The 20,706-nt window shown below is 32.8% G+C and overlaps 1 long non-coding RNA gene across 1 annotated transcript; it reads left to right on the top strand.

The window, feature by feature from the left end:
* Nucleotides 1-16,259: 16,259 nt before the first annotated feature.
* Nucleotides 16,260-18,566, top strand: LOC129803739 (uncharacterized). The gene is made up of 2 exons (XR_008751895.1): nt 16,260-16,745; nt 17,151-18,566. It is a non-coding gene; the product is annotated as an uncharacterized LOC129803739 (long non-coding RNA).
* The last annotated feature ends 2,140 nt before the right edge of the window (nt 18,567-20,706 follow it).

The following is a 20,706-nucleotide window of genomic DNA, read 5'->3' as shown; positions in this document are numbered from 1 at the left end:
CGCCTGGGTAATCTCTAAAACATATCCAAAAATTAAAAAAGCATGGTTTTGGACGACTTGGGTCGACTTATGGGGGTTCTCCCTTAGGTCCCAAGTCACTATCTCTTACCATTTTGAGCGCTTCCTGTTCGTAAGCTTTTTAATTCTAGAACTTAATAATAGTCTTTACCGATCTTATCTACCATTCTTGAACGTTAGAATTAAAGAACATTTTACGAACAGTAGGGGGTCAAAATTACCCACACAGGAGAAAGGCACTCGCATCTTACGATACTGTACTGGACTATTTTATCCATTTTGTAAATTATTTAACCTACAAATTCCTATTCAAAATGCATCGTAGATACAAGTGACTTCGCACCACTGCTTTTCGTAAAGTTTTCTTTAATTCTAGTGTTTAAGTTTGGTCTTTACGGTCTGTACTAACCGGACATTATAGATTGGATCATTAATGAAAACTATTCTTAAATGGTAGATTTAAAGAAAAGCTTAGGGCCGTGACAGACATGAGAATTAGTCGAGAGACGGCTGAGCGTGATTGTATTAAAAATAATGGTTAAACTGCATTTCCATCATTTTCCACTAAGTCGTCTGTCGGCTTAAGTCGTAAGTGTGTCTAGGGCATTACGTAAAGCAGGGGTGCAAATGCAAAGTCACCCCCTGAGTGCACATGCACAGTCACTCGAATCTACGATCCCTGCACACGCTTCAATCTTTTGCACCGGGTGGAACTCGAAATGTTTGACGTCAAAATGGAATTTCATCAACAGAAAAACGTCTAAATACTGAAACATCACTGTCTCAAAAAACTGATATTTATTAAATTTATCAGATTAAATAAACAAATACAGAAAAAAATATTAAGTGATCGAAGCCAGAGTGTGTGCGAAGCCTGAAAGCCTTCCCCTAAACGTGTCAAAATACTTTGAACAAGAGATTGTAAAAACTTTTGTCCATAATTATTTAAAAATATGTTCTTCTTAGAGGGAGAATCTTTTTGACAAACTTCTAACAAACAACGTTACAAACCATTTCTTTCAGAGCGGTCAAAAAGAAGTCCCTCAATATTAATTTGTATGTTTTTCTATCGAAAAATCATAAGATTTTGTAATATTGCTTTTTTATAGAGGTCGAGCAATAATGATTGTTTAAGAAAGTACTATTAAAACGTACCCTAACGACACCATCATCGAATAATTTTAGTAATGCGCTTTCTCGAGCCACTGAAGTAAAATATTGAAGTACCGGTATGTGTGAACCTCGTCTAAATCATCCAATTTTGTGGCATTGGCTCTCTTTTATTGATAACGGACTTTTATTTAACTATTTCATTAAAAAGACATTAAACCACTAGGCGTCTCCATCTCACACCATTTCACCTGCGCACCGGTTTTTTTTACCTTCTTTTACCTTTTCTGAGGGGGGACTTGACACGCAACCGGAGACGATAGTTTCCCTCCCACTTTTGGAACATCCATTCGGCCTCTTGGACAATCATCCGGAAGGAAGTGGTGAGAATGTGGTTGTGAGAATTCTTTTTACTGGACTAACGAAAGAGGGAGTTATAAGGAAACCAGGGAGACTTGTGTGAAATCAAATGTCGTCACGTGTCAACCTTTTGTTGGAAATTATCGCGAAAAGTCCACGGAGACTAAATTCTTTTTTTTTATACTTTAGTTAGTCTCTCTTTTTTTGGTTCTTCGTGTGCTTTGCGATTCCCCAATGGTATTCTTTTTTTTTCGCGGTTGCCACAGAGCCTCAACTATTGGGAATATGTATGTGCCAAAGGGGGAGCCGATGTATCAGCAAAGTGGGGACTAAATAACATACATAGATGATACACCATCACAACATTGAGTAAACTGCTCCAACCAATGAAGCACTGTGTATTGGACTGCTCATTCACTGGTACACAAATACTACCATAAGTGCCAGCATTCGAGAAAAACTGGGAAATTCTTAAAATTATTATTAAAATTGTAGGGGAAGGGGAGGATCTGAGGAAAATGGAGGGGCCCCCTAAGATCCCAAGTATCTATCCCTAACCATTTGATCTGTAGAGATGGTATCACACTAACAGACAGACGGACGGACGAAAAAACATCGTGATGTCATTCTTGCTACCCTAGTAGCAAGAACTAGTTCACATGATGTAAATTTTAATAAATCTGACGTATTTACTAAGACTAATTTATGCCTTAGACACACTTCCGACTTAAGCCAAGATACGGCTGAACGTAATTATATAATCAAATCAAAATAATCAATATAATTATTTGACTAAAGCCATTTCTTGGCTTAAGCCGAGAGACGTATTAGTCAAAAACTGATTGAAATGTAGTTTGATCATTATTTTGATTATAATTGCGTTAAGCTGTCTCTTGGCTTAAGTAGTAAATGTGTCCAGGGTATTATATCTAAGACAATTCAAAAACACGACCGAAAATGAGGACAATCTTGGAAGATCTTCTTTAAAACTACGTCAGGGGCCCATTAAGCCTGATAAAAAGTGAAGCTATTTTTCACTTTACCTTGTAAAAATTTTGCAGCTATTGCACCGCGACTTAAACAAATTTGCTCGTAGTTCTTGTATTACTTCGGCGAGCATTATGAAAATATGTATTTTTAAATAGCTTTTAGTGCACGATTTCGAAATATATCAGGCTGATAAGTCAATTCTCTTTAGGAAAAAACTTGCCAATTGTCTTGAGTGCCTCTATACAAAAACGTATGGAAAAATGAAATGTCGAGAGGCCCGTGACTACGTATTTTAAACAGAATATTGTCGAAAAAAATGTCTAATAGAGCATATATGAACAACCCAAGTAACAAAATAAGGTCATCATAAGGTTATTTTTATCGTATGGTCATGGTCATAGTAATTAAAAACCGTGCACTTGCCTTCCTTCTCTACCGCACATGCATATGCATATGGGAAATTCTGTAACAGTATGACAATGTCATATGACAATTTTTATGATAAATTTGACATTAGAACAACATTGAATCCCAGTGATCATCGGATAATCATTGCAAGCAGCTCTTTGAAGCTTTTAGTAACTGATATGAGAAGGATTTTTAATAAGTTCTTCCGAATTTACTACATAAAAAAAATTTAAATTTGTCATATGACATTGTCATACTGTTACAGAACTCCCCTGCAGAACCCTAATGTGCTACAGTGATGTCTCTCTATATGCACAGTTCGGGTACTTTTTTGACAGTTCTCTCTCTGAATATGCACAACTTTTTTTGAAATTCCCAACGGTTTTTTTTATTTCTTTTAATAAATTATCATTTTTTTTTATTTTTCTAGAATTTCTCGTGTTATTCTAAATATAATATGAGACAGAAAAAATAAAATTAAGAAAATTAAAAACAAGAAAAATTAGTTACCAAGAAAATAATTTTCTTTATTGCTTTGTCAAAATGTACACAAATTGATTTTGAATGCAACCGACACAAAAGCTGTGCATATAGAGAGTGTGCATATTAGAGAGACAGCACTGTATATCTAAAAAGCCAAACGATAAGATATATCGACTTCTTGTCTTCGGTGACTTAATTCTATTTAAAGGCCTCTACACATTAGGAGCATTTTTTATCAAAAACTATTTTTTGAAAGAAATCGTCTGTACAGCTGTATGTGTAAATGTCAAAATTCTATCAAAAATGAAATTTTTGACGAAAATTGCTCACAATGTGAGGAGACCTTAAAATTGTGCAAAATTTTTCACTTATTGCTGAATTTGGAATAATCAAAGTCACCAGTGGTAGAGGAATTCTGTAACGATATGACAATGTCATATGACAAATGTTCATGGTAAATTCGAGAACACGATAACACTAAATGATCAGTGCAAGGGGTTCTATGAAGCTCTTAGTAACTGATATGAATCTGATTTTCGATTAATATTTCCGAGTTTACCATATAAAAATATTTAAATTTGTCATATGACATTGTCATATCGTTTCAGAATTCCCCTCCAGGCCAATTGAACTTGATTCAAAAGTTATCATTTTCCAAACTTTTTCCTAATTGTCAAATACAAATCATTCAATTTACATAATTTCAGGAACACTTTTTGACATTTTTCGTAAGATTGACAGATGGTGAATGGGCCTGGCTGCTACCAATATTTGCGCAAAATACAGCAAGTACTCTTAATATATTGCATTAACACATCATTACAGCAGCAGTAAAATGCAAATGTAGGTGTTTGAATGATGGTGTATGGGTAAAATTTGTCGGGGATTTGCGTCGTACACTTGTATTCCCACTTCCACCAAGTCTGGCCAAAGCAAGTGACTCGGATCTCTTGTCGATTTAGTTGCAAAAGCGCCTTCGTGGCGTTCGCACCGCGGTCTTCAGCTCTGAAACTCCGTGACCAATTCCCAACTTCTGATATGTGTGATTGTGTGCAATTTACACTTTAAGTGGTTGTGTGGAAGTTCTTTTTAAATTGGCCAAAAAAAAAACTACAAGATAAACCCTCCCAATTTTCGTATTAAAACCAATTGAAAAGACAAAATCCTTTATACCTATTTCCCTGAAAGTTCTCCAAAAAAAAATGTGAAATGTCCAATTGGGTATATACTGTTTCAAGAAAATAAGAAAAAGAAAAAGAATTCCGTGAAATTCCAAAAAAAAAAGTGCAAAAAAAGCGAACAGGAAGAGAAAAATCAGCAGACACTTGAGAAAACAGCAGAAAAAAGCCTAAAAAAGAAGTGATAGTGTGAAAAATACAAAAGATTGTCTAAAATCTAAAAGAGTGTAAATTCTCTCTGTGACTACGAGAAGCAAGTTCGAGATGGTGGAATGGAAAGAGGAATTTCTGAGCATTAAACGGCGACGTGTTAATTGATGTCACGAGCTTCAGAAGTGGCAGCGCACCCAAGAAGGGCGCAATAAAACACCAGATAGGGAACGTTTCTAATCTAAATCATCAAATTTAACTTTTTTTCTTACATCTGAACTAGGAAAATGCACAAAACATAATCAAAAAATCCTATTTAGATCTCCTTGATAGTACCTTTGAAAAAAAATCCTTTCAACACTCAAGAAGTTCAACCATCAAAAAATGATTTTCAAAACGGGAACCAGAGCAAAATTCTGCCTAAACCAATCGCAAATAGAGAATTCACATAAATTTAATTGAAACAGCTGACCGTCTGAGAATGATTTCTGTGACGCCGTGCCTAGGCACAAATATAAAATCAGACTCTGAGGTCGCGATCGCGAGACTTTGAGTTCTCATTCACATTGGTCACTTTAACCATCCAAAATCCCGTGCTGAGGATTTGTCTATCATTCTTTTCTTTTTTATTCTTCATTTTTAATTCCACACCACCCCACAAAGTCACTTTTCTACTAATTCCTTTTTTGTGTGATAGTCACTTACGTCACATTCCGAGTGCAGATAAGACGCAATCGCACGTTAATTAGGCACCAGAGAATAACTTTATGGGTACTCTTGGTCACGAATTGGATATTCTTATGCCTTGTTTCTTCGCCCACATCCCCTTCTCATTACAGTGACTAATTCTTGACCATTCTTCTTCCCCAATATCACCCTGTCAAGCTTCAAAATTAGCAACTATCACGATTTTTCTGCTGTAAGTGACATTTTCTTTGTTGGGAAATTAGGTTAAAACATCCTCAAATTTATATTGCAAGAATTTTGCAAACTACACACTTTTTATTCTGAATTATTTAAAAAAATATATATAAACAAGTGTTGTGTTTTTCGAATAAGGGAGCATGGGGCAAATTCATACCTTGTGTTCTATCCAATCTCTTATGAAGTTAGGAATAGGATAGGGACTATTTTAAAATTTTGACATTTTCTCACAGTTTCAGATTATCAAAGAGAAAAGAAAAACCATGAAGAAGTAGGGGAAAGTGCCCATGCTTTACACGGTCCCTAGCTTTATAATGACTAAATTTTTCCTATGTTTTTCAATAAATGTGACTTATCTCACCCATATTTTAAAAACTAGGGTAAGGTGTCTTATTTTTAAAATATATTGCAGAGTCATATTTATTCAGAAACATAGGAAAATTTGAGTTATTATGAAGCTTGGGACTGTGCAAAGCATAGGCACTTTCCCCTACAAGACTTTATATACAAGAGTACCTCTTCGTTGTTTTTTTTTTTCCTTTTCCCATCTAAAACTGTTAGGAAACCTCAAAGTTCCAAATCAGACATGATTCCAAATTACCCCATCTTACTCTGTAGCCTAAAACTTTCTAAAAATGAAGTTTGAGATCAGTATAGTAAACCCCAATAGACATTCTTAATTTTTAAACGAAAGCGCGAATAAGGCTATTATCCAGGTTTAATAAGATCGCTTAAATAAGATCGGATCAAAGGTGTTGGCTAAATATTCCAGTAAATAGTACTAAATATTCCAGTTTTAGGGTGAAAAACGTAGATTCATGAATAAACGCCATATTACTTAAATTTTATTAGATGCATTAAATAAATTTCCACATTTTGACAAGAATGTCAATATCAATAGGGGTTCCCTGTCGAAGAAGTGTTCCTTCGATCCTAAATCAAAGTTTGACGCATTTTTACTGATACTCAATGAAAATTAAAATGTGTCACAATTTAGTGATAGTCAAGTAAAATTGTTATTTGCTACTTTTAACTATTTTCATTTTTTTTTTAATTTTCTAATACTTTTTTTGCTAATTTTTTGTGCAACTTCAATTTGTGTTACACTTTCCCAAATTGTTTGCTATTCTAAGAGTGGGTTATCATGAAACCGATGTGGATATCTCAAAAGGTTTGGTCCTAGGTCAGTTTCAAATAAATACCGCTCTGACGTAATTTTCAGGTGACATCAACATTCCTGATTATTGCCCTGTCAAATTGCACATATTTCCCGCCTGCATGTGACTTTTCTGCATAATTTCATATAAAAAACTATAATTTTTCCGTGAAATACACTATTTAAAAGAAAAGAAATTTGTCCAAATCGGTTTAATCGAGAAAAAAAAATATCTTAAGGAATTTAAGAAAATCCCGAATTCTTTATTGGAAAAAATCGCAAATGCTTACAGAAATTAGTTGAATTTTCACAATTAAGCCCCTGGCACACCTTTTACATCAATATAATTTCATGAAATGAAAATTCATGTACCTTTCTTTAAACATTTGCATAAATCTATCCATTTCTTTCGGTTTTAAAATTAGATTGAACTAATATTGAATTTCTTATGACATTCAAAAGAAGAAGAAGAGTCCGAAAGAGAAGGATACATATCCAAATCGTTAAGAAAGGGATGTGATTTTTGGCTTTATGATTTTTTTCTGATTTAAAAGGTGTGCCAGAGCCATTAGAATTAAATTAGAATTAATAATAATTTGTAGATGAAAATCATGAAAGATGATAGATTGACTCTGAACAGAAATTGAACCAGAGTCATATTTTTTTTTTAATTTGCAATTTCGGGATAGAACTATCGATTGGATTGTTTTCTGCTAAATTAAGTATTGTATTCTAAAATAAATCCACTAACAGAGCATAGTTTTGCCTTTTGTTGGATCAGTGAAAACCTATCTTCAATATTGAGACAAATTTCAAAATTAAGATAAAGAAAATTTGAAAATTATCGCATTCTGAAATCAAAAAATCAAAATCAAGTTGTCAAATTTATCAAATGTGATGGTATCTTGATATCTAAGACACAAATTGTGTGTATTTTAAGATTTCCTATTCTCTAACCAATATTTCAAGAATTCAAGACGTCACGTTATATAAAACTTGGTATATTGTTCATATAAATACGACCTATAATCGATTTTCCTAATTTTATGGCAAAATTTCAACAAATTGTGCAGGGAAATAAATATTTTTGTCGGAAATAACATTGCAATTTGTTACATGGGTCAAAAAATCTAAAAAAAAACACAATATTTTCTCTATTTTTTCAACGTCATAAATTTTTATTTTAATTTAAGTTTTTATACGTATAAAAACACAACATTTAAACTATATTTTCTGAAATTTTCATTTAAAAGCCTTAGAAATTCAGCCGTTGGGACCTGGGGTGGAATGATAACTTTTCGACACTATCGAATCGATATTATCGATAAAGCTATATCTGTTAGATTAAGTGAATGTCGACTTTTTACGCATTGTTAAGCCATTCATTGTGACATTTTTAAAAGAATGTAACAGGTAATAAATATCTATATTGCTGTGCAGATATCGCTTAAAGTTTTCAGAATCGACAGTCGATACTACCGAAAATAAGTTATCATGTCATCCCTGATTTTCGGATTTTTTTTTTTTTTGAAATGCATACTTTTTCGTAAATATGATTTCTCAGAGTATTTTTATTCTATTCACCTGACGTCAAAAAATTTAATATTTCTTGTTAGCTGATAAGATAAACTCATACTTGAACGGCACATATTTTTTACAATGAAATTTGGATTTTTGGCTGAATATTATACAGAAAAATACAATTTTCGGCGTATTTTACACCACATTTTGTCTTGTAAAATAAATTGTGATCAACATAAAGAATTCTACTGTTGAAGTACGAGTTTAATTCATCAGCTGACAATTCTTGTCCACAGAAAAGTATGTTTTGTATTTTTACCAATGGTACCAATGGCTGAATCTTTAAAATTTTGAAATGAAAATTTCAGAAATTAAAAAGTTGTGCTTTTACATACTTAAGGGCTCGAATGACATTTCGATCTTGGAAATATTTGACAGATTAAAATTGAATTTCAATTTGAATCCCTGTCATGCGCCACAACCGCGTCAGTGTTGATTCCAACTCCCAGGACCAAACGGTAGAAATGTCCCTTTTCTTATTGTCTGTTCCGATTTTACGATATATTTTACATTTCATTGAGGCTAGGCCAGTCAAAAAGAGAGCAAGATTGCCAAGCTAATGTAAAAAAATACCTAGTGTCTTAATTAAATTTAAAGTAAGTTTCTATTGAAATGGTTAATACTTTAATCTTACTTTTCAATTAAATTATTTTCCCAAAACTAGAAATTAAAATATTTTGCATGCTTTGAATGCTTAGAAAATTGAAGATTAAAAGAGAAAGTTAGAAGTGTGTGAAACTGTCCAAATCCCCTAAAATTTGTGAATGAACCAGGGTAGAGTGGTCATGCCCTACTTTCTCACTAGGTGGCTAAAATAACTGTCAATAGTAGGAGATCTATTTTAGGATGATAATAAAATTGATCCAATCTGTCTTATGGCCTCTACACATTGGGAGCAATTTTTGTCAAAAATTACTTTTTTGAAGGAAATTCCCTGCAGCGTTGTAGGGGGAAACGCCAAATTTCTGTCAAAAACGCAATTTTTGACGAAAATTGCTCCCAATGTGTAGACGCCTTTAAATGTAATTTTTTTGAAAGAAATTCATTGTCTTTTTTTTAAGTTTTTCAACCACTTAAATGATAGTTTACAAAGTGTCAAAAAGTGGTTACAAAGTTTTAAAACACTCAAAAAGGGGAAAATTTCACCCCACAACAATTTATTTCAATTAAATACAATGTATTTAAAAGTTTTAATTTTTTAATTTAAACCATGTTTTCTGGTCATTTAAATTTTTCGGTGGTGCGTGTATCAAAGACCGTTGACATAATAATTTATTATCTGTGAAAGGGGAACAACTCATCCATTTCTAACAGTGTACTCCAATTTACTTGTAGCAAATTTTATATGTAATTTTTTCCACTCTATGATCTCGTGGACAGAATTTCTTGAATGAAATCCTTCCTCCACAGAATCAAACAGACCAGCAAAGTAAAAGAACAAAAAAAAATGAGAAGAAACACTTAAGAAGGCAAAAATGTACGAAAAAGCCACAAAATGTCGTGAAAGATGAAGGAAATGAGAGAGAACAATTCCGTCCAAGAGGAGGGGAACTAAGAAACTATATTACAATAATTATGATAATAAACCTCAAAACTTCTTAATTGGATGATTTTGTGTTGAGACCAGTAAACGTGGAAATTCTCAAGACAGGAAAGAAATAAATAAGAATCAAAGAAGGGGAAAGAGAGCACAGTAAAAAAAAGATCGAAATAATCAAAGTGACGACAAATTAATGCACTTAATTCCCAACTTTGCAGAGAACATTATCCCACTTATCGGTCACAATATCCTAAAAGAGGAAGTTTTTCCAGACATTTTTTTCTCATAGTCGCTTGAATTAGCAATAATTTTTTTCTGAAATCAATTTATAGAAGACATACAACAATTGTTGATTTAAACGACGTAATATAGACCCTTTTGACTTCCTCCTTTTGCAATGAGATTGGCACCAATATTTTTGCACAAAAGAAGGTGAAAATGCTGCCAGAGAAAGATGCCTCAAGTATTTCCCTGATCGTCTCGACGATGGCTGAATTCTCAGACAAAAATAATCACAGTCTTTTTCCTCCCTTTCTTCGTATTTCAAATTGGCGCGTTCTACATTTTTGCTACTGATTTAATTCCTTTTTGCCACGATTTTCTGCCACAAGTGACAATTCTCAGCATAAAACACTTGAGCCAAAAATTTATGAGAAAATTCATTTTAAAACGTTCTAAAAATCATCCGTTTTTGACCAGGGCAAAGTGTCTCAAGAATTTCAGCACCCAGCTGACCATAAATCGCAAACACTGAGCTGCAACTCATGATGGAATTCAGCTACTCCCTGAACCATTTAAAATGTGTCTTTGATCAAAAAGGATCACATTGTGTCTTGGATAATAGAGAAGAATGCAAATATCCTTTTCTCAAGGGGAAGATATTTAGGGTAGGAAGTGGTATACAGCTGAAAATGAAGTACTTGGAAGTCTTTGGAAGTGGAAGTGTCCGAAAATATAGTCTTCTCTGTTTAATTCCGAATTTTGCAAACTATACGCTATTTTTAGCTCAGATTTTAAATTCGAATGGCAGTATAATTCGAAAAAGTCTGTTGGCATATTACAAGTTCGGTTATTATAATAAAATGGAGTAAATAACGCTAAAATTTATTATAACTGAATCTGTCCGAGGAAATATTCAGTTGAAGGTTATGAATTTATTCACCATATTCATTGAAAAATGTGTCTTTTTCACTACAATATAGGGTAAGTGTAGCAAATTCCGACTAGCTTGCAATTCCGGCCACCTTTTTGTTACTCGATTATCCATGAATTTTTAGTTTTTGCATACTCTAGAGATTATACAATGCAAAAAATAATGATAAAATGTTGGTTCGACAGATGATGTGAAAAAGACGTTGTAAGAATTCCGGATGGGCAAGGAACTATGAGGCTGAAGGTAATCGAAATGATTTTAGAGAAAATAGAGACGATAAACTGTCTACAAGGTTCCAAGAAACACTCCTTGGGAACAAGTAATAAAAATATTCAATTTGTATTAATAATATTTCATTTAAAACTTGAGACCTTGGCGCTTGCATGCAACTATGCCTTAATTTGGCACACTTACCCTAAGTGTAGCAAATTCCAACTAGCTTGCAATTCCGGCCACCTTTTTGTTTCCTTAAGAAGAAGTAATTAAAAGAATTCAATTTATATTAAAAATATTACATTTCAAACTTGAGAATTTGGCGCCTTTATGTAACTATGCCGAGATTTGGCACACGTACTCTAATTTCCCATAATTTTCACAGAAGTTTCAAATTCATGTAGTTGCTCGCAAATAATGATACAGGTATTGCAGTTGACTTTGAATCAATTTGATGGCAACATTGTCAGTATTTCAGGGTAAGAAAATTTATGGATAACAATTTACTAAGATTTTGGATGAGATTACTAAGAGAGATTACTAAGATTTTGGAAAACAATAATTCAATCGTATTTCTCAAATTTAGAAAAGCTTTGGTGTGTTTAAAAGCTCGATGGGTGCCACATTTTTTTTACTGAAAGGTATAAGGAGAACTATACGAACTGTATGAACTGTATTACGAGTTATTTCACAAAAAATGGGGAGAAATAAAAAAACGTCTAGCTGTCGTTGTTTTTATTGGGGGTCACAGAGTACCGGAACTTGATATCTCTTGCCGTTTAAGCTCTAGGACGCGGTGATAAGTTGAAAAAAATATCGATTGTATAACTGCTCTCTCTTTGAGTTTGAGCAGTAAAATATTGCTAAATTCCGGAACACTTGTGTTACAAGGAGACGACCAACACTTTTGTTGCGGAATTTAGCAACAAAATTGTTGGAAAAACCGCAATTCAACTGTTTTCAGCGCCTGCGACGGATGATGGCGGAACTAAACACTGCCAACAGATGGCAATAGAAACAATTTAGCAGGTTTTTCTGTTTCATTTGTTTTCTTTTTCTCTCAAAATGGACTTGGAATATTTTCACCGAAATTATTATCGCCTTGGTAGAAGGTATAATAACAATTTTCATAATCTAAGGAATTATACGATCATATATTGTCTATAGAGTATAGTCAAATTGGAGTATTAAACATACTCCCGACCGAATATTCGGCATTTTTTGGTGAATTACGACACATTTTTCATTAGAAAAAAATTCTTACACATTGAATTTATTTCAATTTCAATTTATTAAATCAATGTAATATGTTTTATGGTAAAATCCGCATAATTTTTGCAAGCATAAAAATTTCATGTGCATTCACCTTAATTTGAGAAAATTGTACTTAAAGGCGCCAGAGAGCCGACTGGGAGCTTTTCAGAGGCTTACACTTTATTGTATATTTTCCACTGCCAAATTGCACATTTTACCCACATTTTTCCTGCTTTTTGGGCACCACCTTCATCCATCTCCTTTACCATCCCCTCCGGGAAATTGTAACATAAAATGCAAAACTCATTTTGTAAGTTTAGTTGCTGTTTGGGCGGGTGAAAATGCATGAAAGGAAAAACAGAGGCCCACCCTTTTCTCACGCTCACCGAGAGAAAACATCAATAAATCTCTTGGAAAACTCATGCAAGAAGTCCCTTCTAAAAAGGAAATTCACAGAGAAGCTCAGGGACATGAACTCCAATGGGTAAGAGAAGAAAATAGCACAAATAATTCAACAACACAAAAGACACGATAAAATATTTACCTCATAGATGAAGGAGAGAGAAAGAGAAAAAATAGTGGATATATAGTCACAGAATCTCAGAAAGATATAAATTTTCCCGGAAAGAGAACCAAAAAAAAAAGAGGAAGTAGAGAAATCTCCCGCACATTGAAGTGATAAAAGTGCAATAAATTTTCTATAAAAAGTGAATGGAATTGAATCACCTAAAAGTTATTCTCTCTTAATTTCTTCATTATTTCCCATTATTATCCGATAAAGTTAGATAACACAATCTAAATCAAGAATAAAACATCTCTATTTGATAGTAGCTTTGAAAATGCCATTAGGACAAATTTTTCTTTTCAGAATTTGTAGTGTTCTCTTGCAATTGTGATAAAAAATATGATTATCCACATAATAATCAAATATTTCATTCCATAAAATATTTTAGTTTCATTGAGATCTCTGATTGGCTGAAGCCTTAAGTACTTTCAAGCCATGTAGGGTGATAAAAAATACGTCTAATTGAAATATTTCTGAATTTATTGTATTTCAAGTAGATAAAGTTATTATCAAAAACTTTTCCAATCGGATTTTCCCAAGAAACATCTCTTTTCTCTGTGAGGTTATGTGCAAGTGTGAGGTTATGGTCTATCTAACCTAATTTTATTATCAACTACAGTAGAGTCTCTTAAATTCGAACGCTCGGGGGGTATTTTTGACATTTCTCACCTCCCAAATTCGAACGATTTTTTCAAAATTAACGAAATTTGTGTGAGATTAAATTGTACTTTGAATCAAATTCCCGTACTTTCTCGCAAGTTTTAGTGGTAACATACTTCCTTTTCATTTTACACGACCATAATGTATGTAAACACTCAGGGAGAAGCACATAAATATGATTTTCATTCATCAAGAATACAGTAGAGTCTCGCTATAGGCCATCGCTATATAGTCCACAATTTATCGACCGTTGATTTCAAAACACTGATTTTAAGTTAGGTTATGTTTTTTAGTATGCGACTTGCATAATTATTTTAATATTTTTGGCAAACTTTATTAAGTAGTTGTCATAATTGTGATCCACAATGAAGAGAGCAAGGACAAGTACCACAATCGCAAAGAAAGTGGAAGCCGTAGAGCAATTTCAATACTAAAAATCGTTGATAATTTTAAAAAATTACATGGACTATAGCGCGACCCAAGTGTCAAATTTGAAACCAAATATGGACTATAGCGAGACTCTACTGTACGAACTTTCTAACATAACCTCACAATTGACATTTTGAATCCAAACGTCGTTCGAATTTGAAAGATTCAGATTTGAGAGACTCTACTGTAAATAGTAGTTGAATTTTAAGATAAGAGATTTGTGTCTATTTAAAAATACAAATAATCTATTTAGAAACCCTTAAAGTCGTTTTTAAATGTCTTTAAGTTTTTTAAAAACAAAAAGGACGTAATTCTAACCTCAAACATTATCAGAAACAAAGCTAAATATCGACAGCTCCATTCCATACTATTCTAAGTCGACTTAGAATTATATTCCTCCGAGAGATATATTGTTCCTGGGACCGAGATCTACAACTGGTGAAAACTTGGTGGTTATCTGACGTCTGAGAGTAACGAGATATTCAATTTTTTAGAAAAAAATTTACACGGGCAACATAGGAATTTACCAACTTCTAATGGCTCTCCTTAAAAGTTGTCATTCTGAGTTAGAATAATATGGAATGGAATCGTCGATATAACTTTATCAAATTATCAATAAGGGGAATTCTGTAACGATGTGACAATGTCATATGACAAAGTTTCGTGATAAATTTGGGATCAGGACAATATTAAAGGTCAGTGAGCATCAAATAGCCACTCTAAGAAGCTTTATAAAGTTCTTAGTATGTAATATGAAACTGATTTTCAATTATTTTTTCCGAATTTTCCACGTAAAAAATCTTAAATTTATCATATGACATTGTCACACTGTTACAATATTCCCCTACAGGCGTCATTTGACATTAGGGTACCTTTGAACTGGATTACCTTTAAAAATGGCCCTTTTTCTCCTATTTTTAAAAGGAATAAAGGCTTTTCATCATGTGGGTTAGCTTCACAAAATGGGTTTGTAAAGCTAAATAATATCGCGGTAGGTCCAGTTCCGTTTAAAATAGGAGAAAAAGCCCGTTTGTAAAGCTTTCCGCAATTCTAAGATGCCCCACTTCCTACTATGTGCATATTTATCTAAGAACCACTCCAGAAAGGATTTTCTAACCCAAAAATCTTGAAGTGTCTTGAGCTATAACAAAATGTTCTCATAACCTTAAATTTTAGAGTCAAAGAGAGATGGCAAAGAGAGCTATCCGTTCCGTATCTTTTCGCATGCTTTTTGGGTACGGTACATATCGCTTTATTACCGATTAAATTGATTAATAAATTTAAAGAATCATACCGAAGTAAGAAATTGCGAAAAGTAGGTTTTACAATACAGTGCCCGCTTTGTAATCCGGATGATTGGGAGACAATTTGACAGATGTCCGCTTCGTAATCCGGATGGATTTTTTGAATTTGTTCAACGTCTTGAAAATATAATACAAGGTTTTTTTCCGAGAATTAGAATAAAAGTTTTAAAGAAGTTTAAAAAGACAAAATTAGAGAATTCTATGCTACACTCAGAAAAGAGCTTATTTGAGGCAAGGTTTAAAATCAACTATAAACAGGGTTAGCCACGGTTTAATTTTAAAAAGGTTTTAAACTGTAAACATGAGTTAACCCTGTTTTAGCAATTTTAAATCCTTTTTTTAGTGAAGGATTTCACTATTAACCTTAACACATCGGTTTAAATCTTGCGCAAGGTTTGAATGATTTTAAATTTCTATCATGGCGAGATTCTTAATGCATTTAAGGATTTCTCGTGTAAACTTGTCAAGTGGAATCAGAAAGAGAAAAATGGTGTTTAGTGTTCAGTGTGCCTCAAAGAATGGAGGCATTCGCGTTGACATTTCTGGGATTGGGGCTCAATATGAGCCTCCACAGTGACCACCCAGGGACATATGAGCGACAAGAAGAGTAAATTGTGAAAAGTTCTGTGGTAAGTGGTGCTTAATTTTCTTTTCAAGTTTCTAACCAAACGTGCGCGTCAAGAATCAAAGTGCGGAGTTTTCTCTCTTTGTTATGAGATTTTCACTGAATTTAGGGTCAATTTTACCGTAAATGTGTAAATAAATGGTGAGCAATATATTATCTAAAAAAATCTCGGTGAAATTCTTGAAGATTTTAGTGGAAAAAGCGTGAAAATGCTGTTCACTGAGGATTTTCCGTACGCCTAAATTTTAAACCGTGTCAAGATTAGGATTTTACCCCTGTTTTAACCTTGAGTTAACCGTGTTTTAATCTCTCAAGGGTTGATTTTCATCCTTGCCACGGTTAGTATTGGTGCAATGTGTGCGCGTCTAAAGCCATTGTGCGGCGTTTCCTCAAGTTTTCACAGAATTTATCCCAATTTTCCACCATCAATGCCTAAATAAACAGTGAGAAATTAATTTTCATAAAAAATATCGGTGAAATTCTTGAAGGTGTTAGTGGAAAAAGCGTGAAAATGCTGTTCACTGAGGATTTTCCGTACGCCTAAATTTTAAACCGTGTCAAGATTAGGATTTTACCCCTGTTTTAACCTTGAGTTAACCTTAAGTGTTTTAATCTCTCAAGGGTTGATTTTCATCCTTGCCACGGTTAGTATTGGTGCAAAGTGTGCGCATCCAAAGTTAAAGTGCGGCGTTTTCTGTATTTTTAACGGGATTTTCACGAAATTTTAAAAATTATTATTTTCTTATCTTTATCTTTATTTTCTAAAAAAAAAATCGATAAAATTTCTCGTGATTTTAGTGAAAAAACTGTGAAATGCTGTTCACCACAAAATATTCTAAAGACTTTTGAATTTTAAACTGTGTCAAGATTATGTTTTAACTTCTTTTTTTAATCTCGAGTTAACCGTTTTATACGTTTTCTATTTTTCACGGGATTTAGTCTCATTTATTGCTAATGAATAAACAACTATCTATCTATCTATCTATCTACATGCCTAAACGGTTAAGATAAATTTTGTAATTTTAGTTTATGTTACCATTTTTTCTTAGATGTCGGAACTCCAGATTTGCAGAAGTTCGAACGAGAGGATCATACTGAAACATGGAAATTCTACCTAAAATTTCAAGAGGAGAGAGCAGAAGCACGCCAGGGAGCAGTGGAAAGTGCAAAATAAAATAATTGCCACCGTCCTGCTTACACATCCTTTGAAGTGGTGCAGGCTGAAGCAGGATTGATTAATTTCAGGAATTACGTAGGTTTCAGAAACCAAAAAATATGCCCTCTTTAATTTTTTTTAAATATAATAAAGAATATTTCTTCAAATCCAACTCTGAAACATAAAAGTACAACATTAGAACAATATTTTCTAAAATTTTCATTTACAAATTTTAAGAGGCTGATCTTTTAAAATGATTTTCGGAGACATAACTCACATAAATTTTCTCTGAAATCAGAAAACTAAATATTTGCTATTAGCAGTTGAGTAAAAGTTATATTTCAACGAAAGTTTAAAAACATGAAATTTGTTTACAAGAAAAAATGGCGTATTGTACACTACATTTCGCCGTGCAAAATAAGGTATGACCAAGGAAAAAAAAAAAACAAATCCTTGTTTAAGTTTTAAACAATCTACTCTAGAAGTATGCAAATTTTCGATGAAATTGATGCATTAGTTTTCGAAAAATTTTGCATATAAATCTCACAAATTGAGATTTTAAAAAGAGCTTTTACAGTTGATGCTTCTCAATTGGCTTTAAATAAATTTGTAAAGGCTCTATCCTAAAGTTTCTCACTGGCTTGAAGCTTTGAGATGAGAAAATATTCTTCACATGTTGTACTTTGTTATCAAAGAATATGTATATATTTTTTTTAAAGTTCCAATACTACAAAAAATTTCTACTAGGGTGTATACGCCATGCTGGCGTATACACACTAGTAGAATTTTTTTTTAAAAATGCCTTTTTAAAGCAAATTTCCCATATTCTTGTAGGTAGAAACGTCTGAATTTTTTAAAAAAGGCATTTAAAAAAAAATTCTACTAGTGTGTAGACGCCATAAAGCTGTTAAGGTAATCTAGATATATTTATTTATTTTTCATTGAGATAAGATTAAATATTGAAAAAGAATATATAGGTAAACAAATACTGTCAATTTTTCTTGATGGATTTTCCTAAGTTTTTGCTTAATTATTTTGAAAATAACTTTTCTCATGCTGTTGTAAAATTTACTCCCTAGTTTTTGCCAATATTGTTTAAAAAACCTTTAAATAACAGATATTTTTACGATACCTTAAAAAATAATAATATAATAAAGTTTAAAGTAATGAAATAACTAGGAGTTATAAATTCTTATATTTGTGTTAAATTGTAATTATTTAATAGTAAAATAAGGAATTATAATGATATATTGTTAGAGAAAAGAGTACTATTTTATTGTAATAAATTCTAAATGTTTACTTAACCTAATTATAATTTTTTTATACTTCTACACTGATGTATGTATATGAGAAATTCAAATCTCACTTAAGTAAACTTCTTGGAGATCATTTTTCAATCTTTGTTAGAATTTAAGTCAAATTTACATGTAAAACAATTAAATAAGGCTTAGAAATTCCTTTTATAATATTTTTCTTCACTGAGAAAATAAGAAAATAACGACTAAAGTATAAACTTTTTATTCTAGCCGTTACTTTTTATTTCCTTAGTGATGCAAAATATTATAATAAGAATTTCTAGTTTTATTTAATTATTTTCCAAGTAAATTTGATTTTAATCTTAACAAGGGTTAAAAATAGTCATCCAGGGGTTGAAAGAGGCGAGATTTGAATAAACTCATGACAAGGGTTGTTTTTCCGCTTGCCAGGGGTTGATGGAAACAAGGATTGAGTGTAACCCTTGTTACGAGTTAAGCCATACTCCTTCCAGGGTTTGACGAAACAGGGTTTAAAATATAATCGTGACGAGGATTGGTCTTCATTCCTGCCAAGGTTTACTGACGGCAAGGTAAATCAATATCCATAACAGGATTTGACTTTCTACCTTTTCAGGGTTTGGTTGAAACAGGGTTTAAAAAATACTTGTACGTCAAACCTTGCCACGTTTAGGTTGAAACAGGGTTTGGCATCAGTTTGATAGACAAACCCTGTTTTACATACCCATTTAACCGTGGATTTTTTTGAGTGTATTATACTTCATTTATTGAACAAAAACTTCACAGGATAATTCATTCTCATTGCTGAACACACATGCATACATAACCTCAAAATGACTTTAAAGGTAACCGTCGATAACTCGTCCGGATTACGGCGATCCGGATTAGAGAGCGGGCACTGTATTTTAGCATCAGTAACAATTCGAACAAATAAAGAAGTACAGTGCCCGCTCTCTAATCCGGATCGCCGTAATCCGGGCGAGTTATCGACGGTTACAATTCAAATCAGTTTGAGGTTATGTATGCACGAGTATTCAGCAATGAAAATGAATTATCCTGCGATGTTTTTGTTTAATAAATGAAATGTAATAGCATAGAATTCTCTAATTGTCTTTTTAAAATTCTTTAAAACTTTTATTCTAATTCTAGAAAAAAAAACTTGTATTATATTTCCGAGACGTTGAACAAATTTAAAAAATTTCATCCGGATTACAAAGCGGACATCTGTCATATTGGCTCCCAATCATCCGAATTACGAAGCGGGCACTGTAAATCCGAGAAAGGCAAATCATTTACTGGTACTATACCGACTCATGACCGAATGTGGGAATTAAAATTCTACTTTTTAAGGTTATGTATCGTCTAACCAAGAAGTATTTAGCGAACTTACATCCTTTTTAATTAGCAAATTGCCACTTTGCAAGATAACCTGCTGGTAATTTTACTCAGAAAGTTAGTTAACAAAGTTAAGATGGCAGACGCATGGAGATACTTTAAGTTATCTTTTACTTACGGAAATTATTATAATATAGAGATTATAACAAAATATCTGATAAGATAACCTAAAATATCTCCTAGCGACCATCGCCGTCTTATCGTTCTTAACCAACCTCCAGAGTAAAAAGCTCTGTTTAGTTATACAACCCATAATTACGAACTAAACAAATTTCAACCGAATGGAATGTAAATATTGAAACTCTTTTGCTATTTATTTGAATACTAAATCCCCTAAAACACTTTAGTCGCACTGCAATGAAAATTAAATATTTTACGTGAACAATTATTTTAATTATGTGAATAATGCTTAAGAAAAAATTTCTCATTGAGAATGAAAAGCCTAAAATTGAAAAGGTGTACAAAAGTAATTTATTCGAGGGTAGATTGTAGAATGTGGTGTTAAAGAAGAAAATTTGCATTTATTGCTTTTTAATGACGACATTCTAAAATAAAGACATTAAAATTTTGCTCTCGCGTTGAGCTACACTCTTTTCAACAAAGTGTGAACCATGTTCTTACTTGCAAATAGTCCACTATCTGCTACATCCCATCAAACCGAAAATTTATTTAAAACATATTCTTACGCAGAACTAAATACTTCAACTAAATCGCAAATTATTATTGCAATTGCATAATGTTAATTGCTCGAAGACCACGGAGAAAACAGTACCATCTTTC

The sequence above is a fragment of the Phlebotomus papatasi genome, chromosome 2 (genome assembly GCF_024763615.1).
Source record: "Phlebotomus papatasi isolate M1 chromosome 2, Ppap_2.1, whole genome shotgun sequence".
In the NCBI taxonomy this organism is placed as follows: domain Eukaryota; kingdom Metazoa; phylum Arthropoda; class Insecta; order Diptera; family Psychodidae; genus Phlebotomus; species Phlebotomus papatasi.
Note: the sequence above shows the minus strand (reverse complement) of the source record. Positions and strands in the feature narration are given on the sequence as shown.